Source organism: Triticum dicoccoides, chromosome 2B, assembly GCF_002162155.2.
Source record: "Triticum dicoccoides isolate Atlit2015 ecotype Zavitan chromosome 2B, WEW_v2.0, whole genome shotgun sequence".
Lineage (NCBI taxonomy): Eukaryota > Viridiplantae > Streptophyta > Magnoliopsida > Poales > Poaceae > Triticum > Triticum dicoccoides.
In genome coordinates this window covers 587,573,328-587,593,196 of record NC_041383.1, presented here as the reverse complement: position 1 = coordinate 587,593,196, position 19,869 = coordinate 587,573,328, and the positions used below count along the sequence as shown (strand labels likewise).

Sequence of the window (19,869 nt, the reverse complement as noted above, 5' to 3'; positions counted from 1 at the left end):
AAAACAAGTATATCGAAACGATTCTGCATCTACTACTATTACTCCACTCATCGACCGCTATCCAGCATGCATCTAGAGTATTAAGTTAAAAACAGAGTAACGCCATAAGCAAGATGACATGATGTAGAGGGATAACTTCATGCAATATGATAAAAAACCATCTTGTTATCCTCGATGGCAACAATACAATACGTGCCTTGCTGCCCCTGCTGTCACTGGGAAAGGACACCGCAAGATTGAACCCAAAGCTAAACACTTCTCCCATTGCAAGAACTACCAATCTAGTTGGCCAAACCAAACGGATAATTCGAAGAGACTTGCAAAGATAACTCAATCACACATAAAAGAATTTAGAGAAGATTCAAATATTATTCAAAGATAATTTGGATCATAAACCCACAATTCACCGGTCTCAACAAACACACCGCAAAAAGAAGATTACATCGAATAGATCTCCACAAGAGAGGGGGAGAACATTGTATTGAGATCCAAAAAGAGAGAAGAAGCCATCTAGTTACTAGCTATGGACTCGAAGGTCTGAAGTAAACTACTCACACTTCATCGGAGGGGCTATGGTGTTGATGTAGAAGCCCTCTATGGTAGATGCCCCCTCCAGCGGAGGTCCGGAACAGGCCCCAAGATGGGATCTCGTGGATACAGAAAGTTGCGGCTGTGGAATTAGGTTCTTGGCTCCGTATTTGATCTGTCGGGGGTACGTAGGTATATATAGGAGAAAGGAGTATGTTGGTGGAGCAACAGGGGGCCCACGAGGTAGGGGGCACGCCCTAGGGGGGGCGCCCCCCACCCTCGTGACCTCTTCAGTTGTTCCTTGGAGAAGGGTCCAAGTCTCCTGGATCATGTTCGGTGAGAAAATCACGTTCCCGAAGGTTTCATTCCGTTTGGACTCCATTTGATATTCCGTTTCTTCGAAACACTGAAATAGGCAAAAAACAGCAATTCTGGGCTGGGCCTTCGGTTAATAGGTTAGTCCCAAAAATAATATAAAAGTGAAAAATAAAGCCCAATATAGTCCAAAACAGTAGATAAAGTAGCATGGAGCAATAAAAAATTATAGATACGTTGGAGACGTATCAGCTGCCGGAGCTACCCACCTTGTACCCGTCGACGACGGTCTGCAACACGCCCAGCACAGCGTCCCGGTCCCTGAGGAAGCCGGTGTCGGCGCTGGTGTTGGCGATGCACTTGCGGTACACCATGGTCGTGTCGGGCCGGCGCACGAAGTTGGTGCCGTCGTAACGCACGAGCGCCCCTCCAGCTGCAGCGACGCCGCGTACGCAGCCGGGCACTCCTGGTGAAAGAACATGCGGTGCCCCCATGTTTGGTTTTGGTAATTGATGACAATCTCTATGGACTAATGGTTGTCTTGAATTATATTTGAAGGATCTGTCCATAGGCTTTTCTTGAATTCCATGTGTTGGTTTCAAGGAGTTTATGAGTTGATCAAGGTGCTATTAAGGAATTATCCAAAGATTGGTCATGTGAGTGTTGAGCTTATTGCAAGCATGTCTTGAAGAAGAAGATTGTGTGATCATTCATGTTTACCTTCAAGACATCATCCAAATGAAGAGAGTTGGAAAGATTCAAGGTTGATCAAGACTAAGTCAAAGAATGAATCAAGTTGATCAACACACAAAGCATAGAATATGTACCGAGAGGGATCAAGCGATCCCATGGTATGGTAAGCATGGTCAATTATGCTTTGTGTACTAACCCATGGTCTTCGTGAGAGTTCTTTGTGGGGTTAGGTTGCGGTGTGCAAGTTCAAGTAGGATCATCACGAAGAGATCATATGCTTGAAGCTTGCCGTCCATTGTGGCGACAATGGACTTGTGAAGATGTGCAGAAGAGTGGCTCACCCATAGTGAAGTATGGGGGAGCAATCAACTAGTCTTCTTCGAGCCAATGCAATCAAGAAAGGTGGTCCAACTTGAGGGAGTCAAGATCGTCATCATCTAGCTCAAGTGGACCATGTGCAAGGCAAAGGTTTGCCCTTGATAGGTTTTCTATTTTACCGGTCCCACGGTAGTTGTGGGAGACCGGGTTATAGGATTGATTGTCGTACTATCAAGGGGGGCTCTCGATGAGTTGCTTGATCGTATCGTTCGTAGAGAGCTCAAACCATTGCATCCTTGCATCATATTTTTGGTTCTTGTTTGGTTCTTCTCCTTGTGAGATTTGGAGCTTATGGTCATTTTTATGACAAGCTCGAGTTCATCGAAAACGGAGTTCGCATGCGTCTTCTATGATGTTTTCGGTGTTGGAGGTTTTACCGGTCTTATCCAAGGAAGGGTTCTCACCATTTTCTTATGGGTATTTTATCATTTGCTTCTTATTGATATTTCTATCAATATTGTGTTAGCCCTTGTTGCTAGCTTTCCAACAAACTTGGTTTCATCGAATTCGGAGCTCGTATGCGAAAGTTGTGGCTGTTTTGATATTGCCTGTTTTACATAGAGAGGTTGTACCGCCCCATAGAGAGGTTGTACCGGTTGACCGGTACAACCGGTGTTTGGAGTGGTTGTACCGCTCCAGAATTGGTCCGGAGGTTGTACCGGCCATGTACCGCTCTACCACCGGACTAGCTTCTGTTGTGGTGCGGTTGTTGGGCGGTTGTGGGCCGGTTGTACCGCTTATTGCCTGTTACCGGTTGTACCGGTGCTCATAGCGGTTGTACCGCTCCTATGTTATTCTGCACATAACGGGCAGATTCGTGGGGACCTATTTAAGGGGGTCTTCTTCCCCAATGGTTCCCCATCTCTTGAGCTCGTTTTTGCCCCCATTGTTGACCTTCTTTGAGCTTGCTAACTCTCAATCCCTCCATGGATTCTTGCTAGTTTTTGAGGGAAAAGAGAGAGGAGATCTAGATCCACATTTCCACCAATCACTTTCTCCTCTATATGAGGGGAACCCCTTGGATCTAGTTCTTGGAGTTCTTGGTGTTCTCCTTCTTGTTCTTCCTCTCATTTTCCTCCCTAGCATTAGTTGCTTTGGTGGGATTTGGGAGAGAAGGACTTGGGCACTCCGTGTGCCCTTGCCATTGCATTTGGTGCATCGGTTTGAGTTCTCCACGTGATACGTGGAAGTTACAAGTTGAGAAGCTTATTACTCTTGGGTGCTTGGTGCCCTTGAGCTTGTTCCTCTTGGGTGCTTGGGCGCCCTAGACGGTTGGTGGTGTTCGGAGCTCAATCATTGTGGTGTAAAGCTCCGGGCAAGCGTCGGGGTCTCCAATTAGGTTATGGAGATCGCCCCGAGCAATTTGACGGGTTCCGGTGGCCGCCCGCAAGGGTTGCCAAAGTGTACGGGTTCGGTGACCGCCCCCAAGGGTTGCCATTTGTACGGGTTCGGTGACCGCCCTCAAGGGTTCCTTAGTGGAATCACGGCATCTTGCATTGTGCAAGGGCGTGAGGAGATTACGGTGGCCCTAGTGGCTTCTTGGGGAGCATTGTGCCTCCACACCGCTCCAAACGGAGATTAGCATCCGCAAGGGTGTGAACTTCGGGATACATCATCGTCTCCGCGTGCCTCGGTTATCTCTTACCCGAGCCCTTTACTTATGCACTTTACTTTGTGATAGTCATATTGTTCTTGTCATATATCTTCCTATCACATAGTTGCTTATCTTGCTTAGCATAAGTTGTTGGTGCACATAGGTGAGCCTAGTTGTTGTAGGTTTTGTGCTTGACAAATTAACCATTAGGTTTATTCCGCATTTGTTCAAGCCTAAACCGTAAATATTTTAAAACGCCTATTCACCCCCCCTCTAGGCGACATCCACAATCTTTCAATTGGTATCAGAGCCTCGTCTCTCTTTGTTGGGCTTAACCGCCTAGAGAGTAAAGATGTCGACTAGGGGATTAGGATTCTCTGACACTCTTAGTTTCGATGGCACAAGTTTTGATGTTTGGGTAATTCGCATGCTTAACCTCTTTAGGGTCATGGACCCAAATTTAGAGCGAATTGTAGATATGGGTTTTTCTCCTCCAAAGGATCCCCAAAGATTATCTTTAGAGGATGAGAAAAACTCTTATCTCAATGCTCAAGCTTCTAATGTGCTTTTCGATGCTTTGAGCAATGTAGTTCTTTTTCAACTCATGCCGTTTCGGGATGCTCATGAGTTGTGGACAAAGCTTCAAGATAAATATGGTGTGTCCAATATTTGTGGGGATGATTGTTCTCCCTCCACCTCCGGTCGTATAGTCTTCTCAACTTCTTCTACTTCACCTACATGTGGTTTGCCACAAGGTAATGATATGGTGAGTAGTGTTGGTCATTGCAATGATGATAGTATGCTTATTGTGGATGATCCTTCATCACTATATTATTGCAATGCACCTTCTTTGGGCTTTAACACTTCGAGCACTCCAAATGTTTCACATGCTTGTGTTGATAGTCCTTGCATATCATGTAGAATTTGCTTGACTAAATCTCATGATGATATGCTTGCTATGTCTTGTTGCCATGATAAAAATGCATCTATTTCCTCGAATTGTTGTGCTAACAATGTAGAGGAAACCGAACACTCCATGGAACAAGATGTGGGGTTTAATGGTGCCTCAAGGGATCCTACATCATCATCTATTGCTTTTTGCCTTATGGCTAAGGCATCAAAGGTATCTCCTACTTTGTACCCCAATATGTCTCTTGATGATGATGTTGATGCTAATGATGATGAGGATAATGATGAAGAGAATGATAATGTTGCCTCCTTAAAAACTAAGGGGGAAATGATTTTTAAAGCTCTTCATAAAAATAAAATTGCTCGTTCCAACTTCATGGAAATAATGTCCATTGCGATTGATGGCAAGAAATACATTGAGGAGTTGGAATCTCATCTAGAGGAGCACGAGGCCACCATTGAGAAAATGGAAGCTCATGGGTGTGATTACGCAAATGAGATCGCGGAGCTATCTCAAGCTCTTGAACATGAACAAACCACCTCCGAATCTCTTGAGGAGACTTTTGCTCTAGAATTATCTAGAGTGAGGGAATCTCATGATAGAGCTCTTGAGGTGGCCAACGATTTCAAAACTAAAAATGCTAAGCTTGAAGTTTCTCATGCTAGACTCCTTGTGGATTTTGAGCACCTCGAAAATGGCTCAAGGGTCATCAAGGGTGAGCTCATCAAACTCACCGAGTCTCATGCCCAACTTGAAGCTTCTTATTTAAAAGAGCTTGCCAAGTTGCCTTCTCCTCTTGTTGTTAATGATGATGCTTGTGCTACTAATTCTATTACTTGTGAAGCATCCATTTTGAAGGAGAATGTTGAGCTACGGGCTCAACTTGAGGTGCTATCTAGCAATTATGGGAAATTGGAAGAAAGTCATGAAAAGCTCTCAAGCTCTCATGATGATCTTCTAGTATCCCATAGTGTGCTAAAGATAGCTCATGAGGCCATGATTGCTAAGGTAACATCTAGTGAGCCTCATGTGGGTACTAGCACTACTTCTAGTCAAAATAGTATATTGTCATGTGCTAGTCCTTGTAATTCATCTACTCACAATGTTGGTACATCTTGTGATGAATTGCTTTCCTTGCCTTGTTGCTCTAACGATGAAGCTTATACTTCCTCTAGTACTTGTGTTGAGACTAACCGTGTAGAGGAAATCAAAGAGCTCAAGGCCCAAGTCACTTCTTTGAAGAAAGACTTGGAAAAGTGTCATGAAGGGAAATCCACACTCAACAATATCTTGAGTGTGCAAAAATCCCCCAATGACAAAGGTGGACTTGGATTCAACTCCAATAAGAAGAAGAAGTCCAAGTTTAACAAAAAGAAGGGCCAATAATAAGTCAAGAATTCGGCCAAGATTGTTTGCTTCAAGTGCAAAATAGAAGGGCATCATGTTAGATCTTGCCCATTGAAGAAGAAGGCCATTAGTGTCAAGCAACAAGGGAAGATGGCACAAGTTCAATCACATGCTCAACCTCAAGTTGAAGAAAGGCCTCTTCCCAAGAAGACTCAAGTTAATGCTTCTCAAATTGAGAAATCAAGTGAGAAGAAAGTGAAGAGTAGACGTTGCTACTTATGTCGTGAGAAAGGCCACGTCGCTTCTTCATGCACTAGTGGTAACTTATCCAACCCAATTATTATTGATGATATCTATTCTCTTGGTAAGGATAAGGTTGGCAATGTGTTTGCCAAGTTTGTTGGTACTCAAAGTGGTGTCAAGCAAAGAACCATTTGGGTACCCAAACCTATTGTGACTAACCTCTTAGGACCCAACTTGGTTGGGGACCAACAAGCTCAAACTTGATCAATAGGTGTTGTTGGAGGGCGTTGGAGACTTGGCTACATTATGAAGAATTAAGGGGACTTCATCATTCTCTTTGTCTCAAGCCAAGTCAATTGGATTATCAAGTTTCTATCTTATATTCAATGTACCTCCTTGCGGTAACTTGTACTTAAATTGTTTACCTTGAAAGTTACTTGCCCCCTTGCATGTTTTGGTTTTGTTCCTTGCATGTGTTTGTATATGTTGCGCTTCCAACTTGCTTATCTTGAGCAATCAAGTATGTGTGTGTTGGTTTGCACATCATGTACGTGTGCGTCGTGCGTTGAGCCTTTTTGCTTCCTATTTGTATCCTAGTTGGCTCGTGTGAGAGATCAATGGAACATCCCATTTTGGGGGAGTGATGTGCTTTGTGCACCTCACAATCCTATAAATGTGTGTACATGAGGAATACCATCTAGTATTGATATTACAAGATTATCTAGTCGCTAGGTGGTATATCTCTCATGAGAAATTCAAATTCTAGATAGTCCATTAATTATATCTTGTTTGTTCCTCTTATTGCCTCTTGTTAAGTTCTTATTGGTATCACATTATGGGGGAGTAATATGCTAAGTGCATATTACAAGCCTAGAAAATGTGTACATTTGAGATATTATCACCTAGAATTGATATTGTAGATTATCTTGTTCCTAGGTGGCATGTTAGCTCTACAAGTTGCAATTTGCTTGTGTTTGTTGTGAAGATGATGTTGGACATCCTTGCTATCTACCACCGGGAATTATTTCCAAATACTTCTTGTCTTTTGACAGTTGGTAGTCACTTATGTGTGGTAGAATTTGTTGATCATCTTTACTTTGGCTTTTGTTTTTCTTTTTCTCTTGCCAAGGTTTGTGTCAACTCCCGGTGTCTTCCCTACCACTTGTGGATCTTGTTTATTTCTTGTTCTTGTCTAGTGTTTTCTAGATATAGTGAAAGTAGTGATCCCACCTTGTGCATTTTGTATTCAAATGAAAATGCCATATAATGCACAACTCGTGGGGGAGCTATCCTATTTTCTTTAGAACACTCTTACTGTGATCCTTATCAAGTGTGTTTTGGTGGAAGGCAAGCCATTTCTTTTTGGTACTTTGTGCCATCATGAAACTTTGTTGAGAGCTTGGTTTGTTTGGAACCATCCTCTCTTTGGGAGTTTGACATCTTTAGTTTAGTGTGTATCAATGGATATCTCATTCCTTGATGTATTTTTGATGATATCTTCCAAGTGATGATTTCTCCATTTGGTATCCTTTTCACTTGGCATTTCTTTCTGTTTAGGTTTCGGGTTTTGAAAGTCTTGAGCATGCATGTTTACTTCATGTATTTCATTTGGCATGCTTTCTTTCTTTGACTCATATAGAAGGGAAACTCCACCTAGTCTCAATTTGGATGAGATGTGCATGAAATTCATTTTCATATCTATATGCACATATTTATGTGGAGTTTGTCCTATGTATTGGTGTTTCTAACTATTTGGTCCCGATGAGTTTGGGTACCGTTTAGTTTGTGTTGTTCTTCTAGGAACATTTGGAGATGCATTGGATGCTCGGCTCACTCACAAGGAAGGTGTTGTCACCATGTGCATATTGGAGTCAAGCTAGGATGATCAATGAACTACTATCTACCTTCAATTGGTATCTACTACATACTTCCAATGATATCTCGGTAACAAGTATCTATTCATGCTTTCTCCTCTTGCATTCAACCTTTGTAACACCCCGGTGTAATGATGCTACAGTAACCCCTGGGGTTAAGTTAATCTTTTTGCTAAACATGTGCCTGATCATTATTGTCTCATGTTCTTTCACATTCCAGTTGAATTCAAATTCAAATTTTGTCTGAAATTAAAAATGCTCAGACATGAAAACAAAAATGTTCATCATGTGCAGAATAATCCACAACTAATTTTGGTGATGAACCAACATTTTTGCAAAAAGGTTTGAGTGGACTAAGCTACTCCAAACAGTGGCCTAAGAAATAAATTAAATGCCTTTTTAATTTATGAAAATGGCAAACTATTTCTAAAGCCTCACAATCTTTTTTTTGGCAGTGCACTTTAATTCTTTGAGTTTGTTTTGGCCAGTGGCATAATTTTGCAAAGTCAATTGTGGCAAAAGAAAAATGCAAAAGCTGCTGGAAAAGAAAAACAAAAAAAAAGGAAAGAAGAAGGGGTGGGAGAGCCCCTGGCCTCCCCTTGGGCTTCGGCCCATCCCAGCAGGCCGGCCCACCTCACCAGCCTGGCCGGCCCAGCTCCCCGCATCGCTCTCCCCTCCCTCCTGTTCCCTCGGTGCGCACCGCTACAGTGGCGCGTCGCCGCCCGACCACCTCGCCGGCAACGCCGCGGGTGGATAAGGGCCCCTCCCCTCGACGCCTCGACCTCCTCCTCACCTACCTCCACCCACGCCTCGAACCCCCCTCGCCCTCTCCGCCTCTCCCTCTCCCACTCCTTCGTTCTGGAGAGGAGTCCGACGCGGTCGCCGTCGTGCCTCGCCCGTCCTCGCGGCCATCGAGCGCCGTTCGCCTCGCCATCGTGCCCATCGTCTCTGTCGTCGTCGTCTACCCCATCCCCGTCCGTGAGCGCGAGCCGGGAGCCACTGCGGGGTGCGGATCGAGCCGCCCCCTTTCGCCCCTGTCGCCGGCGAACTCCGTCGTCTCCGGTAACTGCTGCTGCTACTAATCTTACACCGGGCCACCTTGTGCCTCCCCGGTGAGCTCTCCTACCTTCTCCCTCTCCTTGCCTACTTGGCGCGCCCCCTAGCTGCTTCCCCACGTGCGCCCGAACGCAGCGCCGCGGAGCTCGTCACCGGCGAGACTCCGGTGACCTTTTGGACACGGGCTCAAGCCCGTTGGACTCGCCGCACCACGGGGATCCTCCCCAGCCCTTCCTTTCGTTCCGTAGCACGCTGCTTCGCCTTCGCCATCACACGCCCGAAGGTCGTCGCCGCCTTTTCCGTCGCCGGCGATGCTCCGGTCGTCCCCGACGCCAGTTATCGTCACCATCGTATGCGCGGTGCCGGGCCGCGCCCTTAGGTCCAAGCCGTAGGTCCGGAGGCCCCCTGTAGCGCGGCTCCGGCAAACTCCGGCGAGGCGCCACCGTCGCCTTGGTCGCCGGAGCCCTCCCCGGCGCAGCCACCAACATGGATGCGTGGGCCCCATCACCTGAGTCACTGACGCTGGGCCCCACGGGACCCTGTTGACTGGTTTGACCAGTCAACATGCTGACTGGGCTTCTCTGTGACACTGACGTGCGGGCCCCACCACGTAATTAGATTAACTAAACCGGTTTTATAAATAAAACTAATTAGTTAACCTAACCAGTCACTGACTGCTGGGGCCCACGCCCCCTAACTAACCCTGTTAGCTTAGTTAAGCCTCTGTTAGACAGAGAGGCTGACAGGTGGGTCCCACCTGCCAGTTTGACTGGTCAGCAGAGCTGACGCAATGCTGACGTCACTACTGGCGCAATAAACCTTTTATGCTTTTAAAATAATTCAGAAATTGGTTTAAACTTTGAAAATCCGTAACTTTTAAACCATAACTCGGATGAAAATGTTTTCTATATGAAAGTTGCTCAGAAAAATCCAACGAATCCGAATATGCGGTCCGTTCATCTGTCACATGCCCCTAGCATGCTGAACATGGAACTTTCCCCCTCCGGTCATCTGTCTGACACAGGTCCGGAACCGGGAACACCTTCCCGGTTGATTTCCCCCTTCACCTATAACGTCTAGGACCGCGTTAGAGCACGCTTAGCGCTACGTATCGTCATGTCATGCTTAGTGTTACCTCTGTTTGCTATGTATTTACTGTTTCTTCCCCCTCTTCTCTCCGGTAGACCCCGAGGCCGCTGATGCCCCGGTGATCGACTACGTCGTCGACAACGACCCCTTCTTGCCAGATCAACCAGGCAAGCCCCCCCTTTGATCATCCCGATATCGCCCATTCCATTCTCTCATGCTTGCATTAGATTTTGCTACTGTTATTGTATGCTCCTATTCTGATGCATAGCCTGCTTTTGTACCTGTTATTGTACCTTACCTGCTTATCCTAATCTGCTTAGTATAGGTTGGTTAGTGATCCATCAGTGACCCCCACCTTGTCCTTGTTGCCCCTGCTTCATCATTGAAGACCCGTTCAACGGGATTGAAGACCAGGCCCCGGCACCGCACATCACTTTCCCCTTAGTTGCTCGACACTGCTGGGTTACTGTCGAGTGCCGAGGGTGAGACCTCTACAGCACTTCTGATGTTAACCTGTAGTGTAGCTATTCGGTCGTGGTCATCGAGGGTGATTTCCTCCTTAACCACTTCCGATACGGCTCTGTCGTGCAACCCCTCAAGTGTGAACCTCGAGGGTGATTCCTCTACGTTCACCTTGATGATTACATTGAGTGGTACCCACCGAGGGTGATTCCTTGGGTTTTCCTCTTGATGTTTGGACACACGGATACTTGGACTTTACAACTGTTACGTGGAAAGTGATGTGGAGACGGGTTGACCTGGAAGGTGCCCGTGAGATAATTACGAGGCGTGGCCGGGCATTCTTAGCCCTTGCCGCAAGTCCTCGAGATGGGGCAACGGGGTCGCATCTTTCGTGAGTCTCTGCTTGTTACCGCACGTTCCTAATCCACTACGATTTGGATATTTGATCCGAGGGGCCTCTGGCCTGATAGCACTAACCATCACGTGGGCATAGTATGGGCGTTCTGCGTCGTGTACATCAGCCGAAGCTTAATAGACGTCAGCGACGGAGCGGCGCGCGCCGGGTTGGACTGGTAAGCTCCTGCCTTTTTAGGGAGGTAGCTAGGTCTGCTCACCGGCCGCCCACGCAACGTGCAGGAGTTCCCGGGGAGATGGCCCATGACCCCTGGGGGCATAGGTTTAGTCCGGCGTGCTGACCTCTCTGTTAAGTCTAGGTCGGGTTGCGGCGTATTGTTTGGCCGAGGCCGGGCATGACCCTGGAAAGTGTGTCCGGCCGGAGTCAATCGAGCGTGGTGGGTAAGTTGGTGCACCCCTGCAGGGAAGAAAACATCTATCGATAGCCTGTCCTACGGTAACGGACACTTGGAGTTGTATCCCGATCGATACAACTAGAACTGGATACTTGTGATGAGAACTGGATGGTGATGAGGATTTGATTGTGATGATAACTGGATAGTATGGCTCTGGGATTGCTTTCTCGCAGGGAGTCGAGAAAGGATCTCTGGCCGAGGTTGATAACACTACTACCGCTTTACTTTATGCTACTCTACTCCCTCTTGTTTGCTGCAAGATGGTGGTTTCCAGAAGATGCTAGTCTTCGATAGGATTAGACCTTCTCTTTATTCTGGCATTTCTGCAGCCCAGTCCACATATACAACCTTCCTTTGATAATGTTGCATATGTAGTGTAGATCCTTGCTTGCGAGTACTTTGGATGAGTACTCACGGTTGCTTTGCTCCCCCTTTTCCCCCTTCTTTCTTCTTTCTGGTTGTTGCAACCAGATGGTGGAGTCCAGGAGCCAGATGCCACCTTTGACGACTGCTGCTACCCCGAGGGTGCCTACTACCACGTGACGGACGCCGACGACCAAGAGTAGTTAGGAGGCTCCCAGGCAGGAGGCCTTGCCTTTTCGATCGTTTTTGTTTTGTGCTAGCCTTCTTAAGGCAAACTTGTCTAACTCATGTTTGTGCTCAGATATTGTTGCTTCCGCTGACTCTTTTGTTTTCGAGCTTATGTATTCGAGCCCTCGAGGCCCCTGGCTTGTAATATAAAGCTTGTATTATTTTAATTTGTGTCTAGAGTTGTGTTGTGATATCTTCCCGTGAGTCCTTGATCTTGATCGTACACATTTGCGTGTATGATTAGTGTACGATTGAATCGAGGGCGTCACAAGTTGGTATCAGAGCCGACTGCCTGTAGGTAGCCCCCTTTCCAACTCCTTGGCCGAAGTTGAGTCTAGTCGTCCAAAACTGTTTTACTAACTTGGCTGTGTGGCTTACGGGCCCACGTCGCCATATGGGTGGTATTAGCATCTTTTACTCCTCGTCTATACTCTGGGACTCTGAACTCTCTTCTACTCGGGTTAAATGAATTTACTAACATTAGGATCCCGTGACCACATTCACCCCAAAGTTGGATGAAGCCATAGTTATTCCTTAGAATAGCTTTTTGAGTAGTGCACACCCTGTCGTGTTGACTACGGAGTGGAATCCATCGTACCTCCTTCATTATGCATGTTTTCATCATGAATGATCCTTGCCTTTGCAAATGCTAAATGCTGAACTACCCCTGTTACATGTTAGCAGGATGGTTAGACCCGCTGGTCGTGGCTGTGGTGCCAACGACCCACCACCGCCTGAATTCTTTACTGGAATGAGGCAACAGTTTGAGTTAACTCGCCAGTTCATGGAAGGAATGATGGCTCAGTTTCCTCGTCCGAACATGAATCAACATCCAACCCGAGTAACTCTGCAGGACTTCATGCGCCTCAACCCATCTATCTACCGCAGCTCAACTCAACCCCTTGATGCTGATGACTGGCTCCGCGACATCACATATGAAATGGAGTCTGCTAGTGTTGCCCCTGCCAACTATGTCACCTTCGCATCTTTCTTTCTGAAGGGTCCTGCTGCTCAATGGTGGGACAGCCACAGGCGTACCCTACCTGCTGGAACGGTCATTACTTGGCCGGATTTCCAAGCTGCCTTCCGTGCCCGTTTCATTCCTCAGGGAACCATGGACAGGAAGAAGCGAGAGTTCCGCAACCTCAACCAAGGCAACAAGACTGTAGATGCTTATCAACGGGAATTTCTGGACTTGTGACGTTATGCTGAAGAAGACATTGCAACTGATGCTCGTAAGCAAGAAAAGTTTCGTGATGGACTTCACCCAGATATCAAGCTAGCACTGCTCATTCATGACTTTGCCGACTTCGCCACCTTGGTGAACAAGGCTATTCAGGTTGAGACTGGTCTTCAGGAACACCAGGGATCCCTCAGGCGTAGCCGTGACGCTGGCCCATCTTCGGGCCCGTCAGCGCAGAAGCGTCGGATATGGATTCCCCACAGCATGTATCGTCCAACTGCACCTACACCAAGACAGTCCTATGCTGCATCTCGTCTGCCTCCTCCACCGGAGAGGCAGCCTCTTCGAGATGTACCATCCCAAGCTCCTGCTCCCGATCCCAATGATGGTCTGTGCTTCAGATGTGGCCGCCCCGGCCACCTTGCTAAAGAGTGCACTCAGAAAAAGAGCCAGCTGGCTCTACCTTCAACTGGCCGTAACAATCAGCCCCATAACAATAATGCCAGACCTTATGGTCATGGTCAGGCTAATAATGTTGATCTGAATGAAGCTCAAGACCAGCCTGCCACTGTGATGGGTACTCTTCTTGTTAATTCAGTACCGGCTTCTGTTTTATTCGATTCAGGAGCATCACATTCATTCATGTCAGAAAATTTTGCTTACGCACATGACATTTGTTGCGAGCCCATGAACACTCCGATAGTGGTACGCACCCCTGCGGGTCAGTGTCGAACTACCATGATTGGTCGCGACGTCCCCGTTGAAATTGAAGGGTTGGAATTTCGTGTTTCTCCCATTATTCTTGATTCTTCCAATATTGACCTCATTCTGGGAATGGAATGGTTGAAAGCGCATACTACCTCTATCGTTTGCGCCACCAAGGTCGTTCACCTCCTACATCCTTCCGATGAGATAGTAAGCTACCATGCTCAGCTTGTTCAAAACGCTGAAGCACGACTTTATGCTTTGAATGCGTTGAACGCGGCACCTCTTGAGGGAATTGAAAAGATTCCAGTCGTTCGCAACTTCCAAGACGTATTTCCAGAAGAACTTCCAGGAATACCCCCTGCCCGGGCTGTCGAGTTCGTCATCGACTTGAAACCAGGCACCGTTCCTATTGCAAAACGACCCTACAAGATGCCACCTCATGAACTCCTTGAGCTTAAGGAGGAAATCGACAAATCTCTTCACAAGGGTTTCATTCGTCCAAGTTCCTCTGCTTGGGGAGCACCTTCTCTCTTCGTCAAGAAGAAGGACGGTACGAACCGTTTGGTCCAAGACTATCGTCCTATCAACCAAGCTACAATTCAAAACAAATATCCCCTTCCTCGGATCAATGATCTGTATGATCAACTGGCTGGTTCATCGATATTCTGTAAACTCGACTTGAGGTTGGGTTACCACCAGATCCGTGTTCGTGAAGAGGATATTCCAAAGACCGCATTTGTGACTCGTTATGGTTCTTACGAGTACACCGTCATGTCATTCGGTTTAACCAATGCTCCAGCTACATTCTCTCGTCTGATGAACTATATATTCATGGATTACCTCGACAAGTTCGTCGTAGTCTATCTGGATGATATACTGGTATATTCGAAGAATAAAGAAGAACATGCTGAACATCTTCGTCTTGTTCTGGAGAAGCTTCGAGAGCATCAACTTTATGCCAAGTATTCCAAGTGTGAATTCTGGTTACCCGAAGTCACCTACCTTGGTCATGTTATCTCCAAGGATGGTATTGCCGTCAACCCAGAGCGCGTTCAGGCTATTCTTGACTGGACCCCTCCAAAGACTGTCAAGCAAGTCAGAAGCTTTCTCGGACTGGCCAGCTATTGTCGCCGCTTTGTCGAGAACTTCTCCAAGATCGCCAAGCCACTGACTAATCTGCTTCACAAAGGCGTTAAGTTCGATTGGACAGACAAATGTCAGGAAAGTTTCCAGGCACTCAAGGATAAACTGACTTCTGCCCCAGTGCTTGCTCCCCCTGATTCTCGCAAGGACTTTGTCATCTATTGTGACGCTTCACGTCAAGGATTAGGTTGTGTTCTAATGCAAGAGCGCAGGGTGATTGCCTATGCCTCCCGTCAAGTGCGTCCTCACGAAGAAAACTACCCGGTTCATGACCTTGAGCTTGCAGCGGTTATCTTTGCATTGAAGCTATGGCGACAATACCTTCTCGGTAATCGTTGTGAGATCTTCACTGATCATCAGAGTCTGAAGTACCTGTTTACTCAGCCAGATCTGAACCTCCGTCAGCAGCGATGGATGGAAGCTATTGCTGACTACAACTGCGGTATATCTTATACACCTGGCAAGGCTAATGTAATGGTCGATGCCCTAAGCCGAAAGTCTTATTGCAATAATCACTAGGTCTACAAAGCTCAACCCCGCCTTTATGAAGAGCTATGCAAGCTGAACCTTCAACTAGTTCCACAGGGTTCTCTGAATAACCTTGTTTTGGAACCAACTCTTCTGAAAGCAATCAAGTCTGCTCAAGCCAAAGATGCTCATGTTGATCTGATGAAAAAGGATCTTGCCTTAGAGAAATCCAGAGATTTCTCACTTGGTGAAGATGGAACCTTATACTTCAGAGATCGCATTGTCGTACCCCGGTTCGAGCTTATGACAGAGAAGGTGATGAAAGAAGCGCATGACACCCCTCTCTCTATTCATCCGGGAAGTACCAAGATGTATCTTGACATCCGTCAGAAGTACTGGTGGTCTAAGATGAAGCAAGACGTTGCTCGATATATTGAAGAATGTGACGTTTGTCGTCGCGTCAAAGCAGAACATCAAAAACCGGCTGGACTTCTACAACCGCTTCCGATTCCTGAATGGAAGTGGGATAAGATCCAAATGGACTTCGTCACTGGCCTTCCCAAGTCTCAGAAAGGTAACGATGCTATCTTTGTCGTCATCGACCAATTCTCGAAGGTTGCTCACTTTCTGCCAGTCAAGGAGACTATCACTGCTAGTCAATTGGCAACCTTGTATATCTCCCGAATTGTGTCACTCCACGGCATTCCGAAGGAGATCAGTTCAGACCGCGGCAGTATTTTCACTTCTAAGTTCTGGAATAGTTTCCAAGAGGCAATGGGAACTCATATTATCTGGAGCACTGCTTATCATCCCCAATCCCAAGGCCAAGTCGAGCGAGTCAATCAAATTCTTGAAGACATGCTTCGAGCTTGTGTTATTTCTTTCGGCAAGAAGTGGGAAGAATCTCTCCCTTATGCGGAGTTCTCTTATAACAACAGCTATCAAGCCAGCTTGAAGATGGCACCCTTTGAAGTGCTTTATGGACGTAAGTGCCGAACCCCTCTGAATTGGTCAGAAACTGGGGAACGAGCACTCATTGGTCCGGACATTATTCAACAAGCTGAAGAGCAGGTTCGCATTGTCCGGGATAATCTCAAGGCGGCCCAATCCCGCCGGAAGAGCAACTATGACCGGAAACACTGGGGTTCAACTTATCAACCTGGTGAACAAGCTTATCTGCGTGTCACTCCTTTGAGAGGCACTCATCGGTTCGGAGTCAAGGGAAAGTTAGCTCCTCGCTACATTGGTCCCTTCCGTATTCTCGCCCATCGTGGACTGGTGGCTTATCAACTGGAGTTGCCACCTCAGTTCTCTCACGTTCATGACGTCTTCCATGTGTCGCAACTTCGTCGATGCTTCAAGGATCCGGAACGTGAAGTGGATCCGGAATTGATTGAAATTCAAGATGATCTCACATACAAGGAGCATCCGATCTGCATTCTTGAAGAAGCTGAACGTCGAACCCGCCAGAAGGTTACTAAGTTCCTCAAGGTGCAATGGTCGAATCATACTAAAGAGGAAGCCACTTGGGAACGCGAAGATAACCTCCGGGCTGAATACCCCGATCTCTTCCCTTCTACCTCTTAATTCTCGGGACGAGAATTTCTTTTTAGAGGAGGAGAGTTGTAACACCCCGGTGTAATGATGCTATAGTAACCCCTGGGGTTAAGTTAATCTTTTTGCTAAACATGTGCCTGATCATTATTGTCTCATGTTCTTTCACATTCCAGTTGAATTCAAATTCAAATTTTGTCTAAAATTCAAAATACTCAGACATGAAAACAAAAATGTTCATCATGTGCAGAATAATCCACAACTAATTTTGGTGGTGAACCAACATTTTTGCAAAAAGGTTTGAGTGGACTAAGCTACTCCAAACAGTGGCCTAAGAAATAAATTAAATGCCTTTTTAATTTATGAAAATGGCAAACTATTTCTAAAGCCTCACAATCTTTTTTTTGGCAGTGCACTTTAATTCTTTGAGTTTGTTTTGGCCAGTGGCATAATTTTGCAAAGTCAATTGTGGCAAAAGAAAAATGCAAAAGCTGCTGGAAAAGAAAAAAAAAGGAAAGAAGAAGGGGTGGGAGAGCCCCTGGCCTCCCCTTGGGCTTCGGCCCATCCCAGCAGGCCGGCCCACCTCACCAGCCTGGCCGGCCCAGCTCCCCGCATCGCTCTCCCCTCCCTCCTGTTCCCCCGGTGCGCACCGCTATAGTGGCGCGTCGCCGCCCGACCACCTCGCCGGCAACGCCGCGGGTGGATAAGGGCCCCTCCCCTCGACGCCTCGACCTCCTCCTCACCTACCTCCACCCACGCCTCGAACTCCCCTCGCCCTCTCCGCCTCTCCCTCTCCCACTCCTTCGTTCTGGAGAGGAGTCTGACGCGGTCGCCGCCGTGCCTCGCCCGTCCTCGCGGCCATCGAGCGCCGTTCGCCTCGCCATCGTGCCCATCGTCTCTGCCGTCGTCGTCTACCCCGTCCCCGTCCGTGAGCGCGAGCTGGGAGCCACTGCGGGGTGCGGATCGAGCCGCCCCCTTTCGCCCCTGTCGCCGGCGAACTCCGTCGTCTCCGGCAACTGCTGCTGCTACTAATCTTACACCGGGCCACCTTGTGCCTCCCCGGTGAGCTCTCCTACCTTCTCCCTCTCCTTGCCTACTTGGCGCGCCCCCTAGCTGCTTCCCCACGTGCGCCCGAACGCAGCGCCGCGGAGCTCGTCGCCGGCGAGACTCCGGTGACCTTTTGGTCACGGGCTCAAGCCCGTTGGACTCGCCGCACCACGGGGATCCTCCCCAGCCCTTCCTTTCGTTCCGTAGCACGCTGCTTCGCCTTCGCCATCACACGCCCGGAGGTCGTCGCCGCCTTTTCCGTCGCCGGCGATGCTCCGGTCGTCCCCGACGCCAGTCATCATCACCATCGTATGCGCGGTGCCGGGCCGCGCCCTTAGGTCCAAGCCGTAGGTCCGGAGGCCCCCTGTAGCGCGGCTCCGGCCAACTCCGGCGAGGCGCCGCCGTCGCCTTGGTCGCCGGAGCCCTCCCCGGCGCAGCCACCAACATGGATGCGTGGGCCCCATCACCTGAGTCACTGACGCTGGGCCCCACGGGACCCTGTTGACTGGTTTGACCAGTCAACATGCTGACTGGGCTTCTCTGTGACACTGACGTGCGGGCCCCACCACGTAATTAGATTAACTAAACCGGTTTTATAAATAAAACTAATTAGTTAACCTAACCAGTCACTGACTGCTGGGGCCCACGCCCCCTAACTAACCCTGTTAGCTTAGTTAAGCCTCTGTTAGACAGAGAGGCTGACAGGTGGGTCCCACCTGTCAGTTTGACTGGTCAGCAGAGCTGACGCAATGCTGACGTCACTACTGGCGCAATAAACCTTTTATGCTTTTAAAATAATTCAGAAATTGGTTTAAACTTTGAAAATCCGTAACTTTTAAACCGTAACTCGGATGAAAATGTTTTCTATATGAAAGTTGCTCAGAAAAATCCAACGAATCCGAATATGCGGTCCGTTCATCTGTCACATGCCCCTAGCATGCTGAACATGGAACTTTCCCCCTCCGGTCATCTGTCTGACACAGGTCCGGAACCGGGAACACCTTCCCGGTTGATTTCCCCCTTCACCTATAACGTCTAGGACCGCGTTAGAGCACGCTTAGCGCTACGTATCGTCATGTCATGCTTAGTGTTACCTCTGTTTGCTATGTATTTACTGTTTCTTCCCCCTCTTCTCTCCGGTAGACCCCGAGGCCGCTGATGCCCCGGTGATCGACTACGTCGTCGACAACGACCCCTCCTTGCCAGATCAACCAGGCAAGCCCCCCCTTTGATCATCCCGATATCGCCCATTCCATTCTCTCATGCTTGCATTAGATTTTGCTACTGTTATTGTATGCTCCTATTCTGATGCATAGCCTGCTTTTGTACCTGTTATTGTACCTTACCTGCTTATCCTAATCTGCTTAGTATAGGTTGGTTAGTGATCCATCAGTGACCCCCACCTTGTCCTTGTTGCCCCTGCTTCATCATTGAAGACCCGTTCAACGGGATTGAAGACCAGGCCCCGGCACCGCACATCACTTTCCCCTTAGTTGCTCGACACTGCTGGGTTACTGTCGAGTGCCGAGGGTGAGACCTCTACAGCACTTCTGATGTTAACCTGTAGTGTAGCTATTCGGTCGTGGTCATCGAGGGTGATTTCCTCCTTAACCACTTCCGATACGGCTCTGTCGTGCAACCCCTCAAGTGTGAACCTCGAGGGTGATTCCTCTACGTTCACCTTGATGATTACATTGAGTGGTACCCACCGAGGGTGATTCCTTGGGTTTTCCTCTTGATGTTTGGACACACGGATACTTGGACTTTACAACTGTTACGTGGAAAGTGATGTGGAGACGGGTTGACCTGGAAGGTGCCCGTGAGATAATTACGAGGCGTGGCCGGGCATTCTTAGCCCTTGCCGCAAGTCCTCGAGA

The 19,869-nt window shown here is 47.8% G+C and overlaps 1 pseudogene; it reads right to left on the bottom strand.

Annotated features, from left to right (window-relative positions):
- Positions 1-19,869, bottom strand: part of LOC119361030 — a 27,910-nt pseudogene that overhangs the window by 923 nt on the left and 7,118 nt on the right.